The sequence below is a fragment of the Nelumbo nucifera genome, chromosome 6 (assembly GCF_055504915.1).
Source record: "Nelumbo nucifera cultivar China Antique chromosome 6, China Antique-T2T, whole genome shotgun sequence".
In the NCBI taxonomy this organism is placed as follows: domain Eukaryota; kingdom Viridiplantae; phylum Streptophyta; class Magnoliopsida; order Proteales; family Nelumbonaceae; genus Nelumbo; species Nelumbo nucifera.
In genome coordinates this window covers 12,389,879-12,396,080 of record NC_142654.1, presented here as the reverse complement: position 1 = coordinate 12,396,080, position 6,202 = coordinate 12,389,879, and the positions used below count along the sequence as shown (strand labels likewise).

Below are 6,202 nucleotides of genomic sequence, written 5' to 3'. Positions count from 1 at the left end.
TAAAGTTAATCCTTGGTGATGCCAGTCTTGCGCTTGGGGAAATCTTCCATGGGTGGTTAACTAAAAGTCTAATAGCTGTATTTCTTGTTGTCGAATTCAAGAGAAAATAATTAACAAAAAGTGTACATAGCTTTCTTCATTTTGCAATTAATTTTACTAAACTCCTATGCATCCTCTCTTATCCCTCCTCCCATAACCAATCTTCAATCCCAAATTGATTTTGATGTGTTTACATGAAGTTTTCAAATGATGAAGATCTGAGTGTAAAGAGAGAAACTTGGTCAGAATTAATGGTGCATGTATGGGAAGCTAAAAAATTTATATCTGATATTAGCTCTCTTTTCTAACAGAAATGTATTTATCCGGGTAAATACATTTATCCGTATTCTTTTATTTCTCATGTAAATAAGGCAATGATCATTTTAGCCATAAAATTCTATTATTAAAAAGAACATTTTTGTCTTATTCAAGTGTTGGCAACTTTCCCCCTAGGTGGGAAAATTATTTACCCACTTAGGAGATGGATATTACTTACCTAGGAAAATAAACTTTCCTTGGTCCCCACATAAATCTGAAAAAAGAACATGAAATTCTTGATCAATGGGAACCAAAATCACATTGACCAACTTTCCCCCCTTTCAAAATCCAAAAAAAGAATGCCCTCTAAAAAGGTTGAATTGTCTAAGGAAAGCACCCCATTGAATACAGGTCACTAGGTCACCCAAACACTCCAATAATCATCGATCTGTATCTTTTGACAAAGTTTTGCTAGGTTATATATGGAGTGTTATGGTCAGAGATATAATGGGGTTATCTTGCTTGTCAAATACTTAATGTCATAATTTTGGAAGTTTTGACCGAATTAATTAAAACTACCTATATAAAATTTTATATATGTGTAGTTAAGGCTATTAGAAGATGTTGAATATCAATAGCAATGTTTTCTTTAGGTTGTGTTTGGTTGCAATGCAAATAAATAAGCATTGATGCAAAACGTTGGCAAGGCAAATGATTTGAGTGTAAATTCTGACCTATTTTTGTTTCAAATTTTAGCTTATTTTATTAGATTTCAATACAAATTAAGTAAATTAAGACATGAAGCAAGATAAAGTAAAATCCAAAACAAAATTAAACAAGAATTTACATTTTTTTACATTTGCACTTGCATGCATTTATACTAGTGCAAATAAATTTGCACTACTGCAACCAAACACAGCCTTAGGATCTATATACCCTCTGGGATGAATTTCCACGGATTGGACAAAACTGAGATATTGCTTCGTTGTCTCACTTCTCACTTTCAAGAATTAAACGTCCCTATCTATGACAATGGATGAGTTATAGTTAATAAAAAAGTAAAGTTAAGCATTGCAACTAAGTTCCTTCTTTTGGTAAAAGGAATAAGACTACACTTAATTATTGGTAGTAATCTTGCGCTACAAGTCCTCAAAGTCTCTCTCTCTCTATCTATCTATCTATATATGTATATATATAATATAGTCTTTGGGGATGAATTTCCACAGAAATTTCCCATCATTGGATTGGATAAAATTAGATTTCTTCTTGATTGTCACACTTTCAAGATTCAAGTGTAAGTCCATCCAATAGTATAAAGTCCCTCTTTTTTTGGTAGAAGAAGCCAAAAGACTACACTAATTGTTGGAACTTGGAAGTAATCTTGCCCTATGAGTCCTTAGAGATTATGTAGGTTAAGGCTATTACAAGATATTGAATATCAATAGAAATATTTTTCCTTTGAATTTCTACCATAATGGTTTGCCATCCAACCCACAGACTGGTCTCCCTACATCATGATACTTGTGAAATACTCTCATTTCATCGTGATACTTTCTTTCATCATTCAAACCAAGTCCTTGAAGACAAGGGAATAATTACTAAAACAAGTAATCTTAAGGGTGCCATAATTTATGCATGGTTAAATTCAGATTCCTTCACCAAATGGGTTGTATTAATTTAGAGTTAATTGTATTGTTTCAGTAATTTTTACTTAGAAGATTGCTGCTCGATCGGTTTAATTTTATGAGTCTAATTAGTTTATGACAATTAACCTTGTATAAAACAAAGCATATCTACTTCTCCTTCTTTAAAATACATGTATGTTGGTGTGTCAATATTATAACAACACAACTACACAACTTCATCATAAGAGGTGATTTGGTCCTTCATAGAGTGGAAGAATTTAGCAAAAAATTAAAAGAAAAAAGGAAAAAAAAAAGAGTAGAAAGTACAGTGAAACCATATAGATAAGGTTTCGCATATTGAGTGCAATATTTGAGCTTTCGGTCATTCCTCCACACGTACGTTTCAATTGGAAGACCTCTCTCTCTCTCTATATATTTGTTTTTAATTACCTTCTAATAAGTCTGTTTGGTTTATCAGAAAACAAGAGAAACAGAAAGTTGAGATCTCTCCCTCAACTTTTTCTTTCTCTTGTTTTCTGATAAATTAAACACAGCATTAGTGTTTAATCTCTTTTTTCCATCTATTATTTATTAACTGTTCAAGTGATACTTTTATTTGTAGCATGGCTGAACGAATAATATGAAGGAACATCAGTAAGATGACCTTTTAACAATTCGATTCCCTCCATATACCTTCTTGTACAATTCTATCATCAGATAACATAAGCCTAATTAGGATGTATAACATGTTTAATTTGTATTCCAAAGATAGATAGAATCCATCAGATCAAAACTAACAGCTTCTACAACAACAACAACAAAAACAAATGTTGTCACACTCAAGCCTTAGAGATCATTCCTGCAACATTTTATATCCCACGTCAGTGTTTATTGTCAAGATATACACTTAATCAGTTATTAAATGTGAAAGCAGCAGGGAAAATGCTCATTAATTTACAATTTATGCTCTTTTTGTTTTCAGTAGTAGAAAGCTGAACCGGATGCAAAAAGCTCAGTTTTGCATCCGTTTGTTTGTAATTATGTTTTCTACAAAATTTATACTTTTTGTTTCATTTGCATTTATTTGTAGTACAAATTTTGCATCTCAATTCTCTCTCTTATAAATTAAAATGGGGAATTGGGTATTCACACATCTTGCTTCCTCCATCACTCATTTTACTTCTCACAAACAAATAAGACAAAGTAAAATCTGAAGCAAAAGTAAACCAGAATTTACACCTTAGCCTAGTAGCACTCCCATACTTTTACACCCATGCAAGTGAAAATAATTTGCACAAAGAATATGGCAAGAAAGCAGCCAAATACAAATTTATTTGTAATGCATTATTCCTATTTAAAAAAAAAAAAGTTAGTAAGAAAGTTGGTATGTTTTTCATATAAATGTGTTTAATATATTAAATATATAGATATAAAAATAAATACGTTTAAAAAAATTCTATGCTCAAACATATTAAAAAACATCAATTTTTATAAAATCATTTGATCATTAAAACTTATAAGCAATTTTGCTAACTATGTTCTCAAATGTACAATTGGAATGTGCTTTTTTATACACATTCTAACCCCCCAGATTAGAAGGATATTCTCCAATGAAACGTCTGTTCTACTTCAACCTTGTTTACAAGTAGTCGTGAAACAGATAAAACAAACAATAATAATAAATATACAATCTTGCTGGTTGATCTGGTAACACCCGGTTTCCTTCATATTTGTTATCGACTCAACCCATAATTAAATGATCAAATGTGACTTCAATGTAATATGCAGTGAGATGCTGAAAGCTGAGTTACTTGAGTATACCAAAATACTTCCTTAACGCCATGGAATTCTGTGAATGTATTCTTATTTGCTCTCCCAAGTTTGAATCCTTCTTAATAAACGTTTCTTTAATTTGAAGTTTTAAGCAGCATCTACTACTTATTCTTCGTTCAATTCTTCAAATGGCGCCCCTCCTCGATCGGCCAGTGCTCAACACAGAGAGAGAAATGGAGAAAACATGGGCGTCTAATGTGCTTTCCTTGCTAATAGCCATCTTCGTCCTCCTGCAATTCGTACAATTACTGCTGCCATCGCCGGAATTTATCCGACCTCCTCCTCGGGGTATTATATTTACTCCACATAACCGCTCTGGTTCCGAACCGCAACAGGTCTCCCTCTTTCTCTCTGTCTGTTCGATTCTTTACAAGACCCAGTAATCTATTTCTCCACTTGATTCATTTTAGAACATGCAGATTTCAGATTTTCGGTGCAGACCCAATTGTTAATTTACAAACCTTTTAATGCATACCCACTAACGTACCCATCTATTTTTCTGCTTCATTGTCAACATTTCAGGTTCATATCTCGTTGGTTGGAAGAGATCATATGAGAATTTCGTGGATGACGGCCGAGAGACACGCCCCTTCAATCGTCGAATACGGTAAAACGCCGGGAAAATATGAAGCATTGGCCACCGGCGAACACACGTCCTATCATTACTTGTTTTACATCTCTGGAAAGATCCATCACGTTACCATTGGACCCCTGGATCCCAACACATACTACTACTACCGCTGTGGTGGAACCGGCCAGGAGTTCTCGTTCAAGACACCCCCATCGACGTTCCCCATTGAATTTGCAGTTGCAGGTTTATATACCATTCACCATTGTCTCATTGCAAGCATCCCCTTACACACTATCTCCTCCTTCCTCTTCTTTGGATGGACTTATCATTTTCACACTAGCAGAGCTGAATCTCAGCTGATTGATATTGCGTAATAGAAATTGCTTGATATTACGTAGGAGATTTGGGACAAACTGAATGGACGGCATCGACCCTGAAGCACATTAACAATAGCAACTACGACGTCCTTCTGCTCCCAGGAGATCTTTCTTATGCAGACGGCCAACAGACTCTGAGACACCTTCGGATGCCTTGTGGAGCCATATGCGAGCAGTCGTCCATGGATGATCACAGAGGGCAACCATGAGATCGAAGTTGTCCCTATTGTCCAGCCCCTGGCCTTCACCGCCTACAATGCAAGGTGGAGGATGCCCTTCGAGGAGAGCGGATCCCGGTCCAATCTATACTACTCGTTCAGTGTAGCCGGGGTCCATGTCGTCATGCTGGGGTCCTACACTGACTTCGATGCTGGCTCGGCCCAGTACAAGTGGCTCCACGCTGACCTGGCCAAGGTCGACCGGGCCAGGACCCCATGGATTGTGGCCCTCCTTCACGCACCGTGGTACAACACCGATTCTGCCCATCAAGGGGAAGGAGAGAGCATGAGGAAAGCCATGGAGGGTTTGCTGTATCAGGCCCGAGTTGACATTGTTTTTGCTGGCCACGTTCATGCCTACGAACGCTTTGTAAGTCATTCATTATTGGCAAGGTTTTAAAAACAGACCCGGGACCGAAACTGTTCTGGCCACTGATTTTTGGGTTGATGATTCGACTGTTTGATTCGAACGAATGAATGACACTTAAAAATAAAATAGTTAAAAAACAAAAAATGACCAAAACTGTTGACCAGGTCAAAAGGGGTTGATGGGTCAACAGCCTGAGTCAGCGGATCACTGACCAAATCAAGGGTTTTGGCCAAGAACCAGGTTAAGGGTAAAATGAAACCAAATGCCTGAATGGTTCCCGGGCCGAACAGTCTGAGCAGCCAGGTCGTGAATGGTTCGAAAATCCTGATTCATTTAAGCCCGGCTGAACCAACCTGTTGCATGCCTTCACCATTAAATTAATTCTGGGTTTTTTCAGATAAGGGGGACCAATGTGGTCCAGTGCACATGACAGTAGGTGATGGAGGAAATAGAGAAGGGTTTGCTTTAACGTGAGTATATATACAGCATACCCCCCCCCCCCCCCCAAAAAAAAAAAAAAAAAAAAAAAAAACCTTGCTTCATATAGTCATATTAAGTTGTTAATTAATTGAATTGTTTATGTTATCTGATTCAAGGTTTGAGAAGCCCAGCCCTCCAATATCTCAGTTCCAAGAGGCGAGCTTTGGGCATGGGCGGCTGAGGGTGGTTAACGAGACGCATGCCCATTGGTCATGGCACCGCAACGATGACCCTGACTCGACCATCCGCGACGAGGTTTGGTTGGAAAGCCTTGCTGCATCTCGTGCCTGTGGGGTTTCACTACAAGCTCATGCACCGTCTACCTCGGATGAGCTTTAAGCTAATCGCTGCCGAATATATAGATGCTTTGATCAGTGTTCATTCGCCCAATATTTCATTGTTGATACTTCTTAGGGGATATTCCTGTAATT

General features: G+C 37.1%; 1 pseudogene; it reads left to right on the top strand.

Annotated features, from left to right (window-relative positions):
- The first annotated feature begins 4,226 nt into the window (after positions 1–4,226).
- LOC104591321 (purple acid phosphatase 22-like) lies at positions 4,227–6,202 on the top strand (annotated as a pseudogene).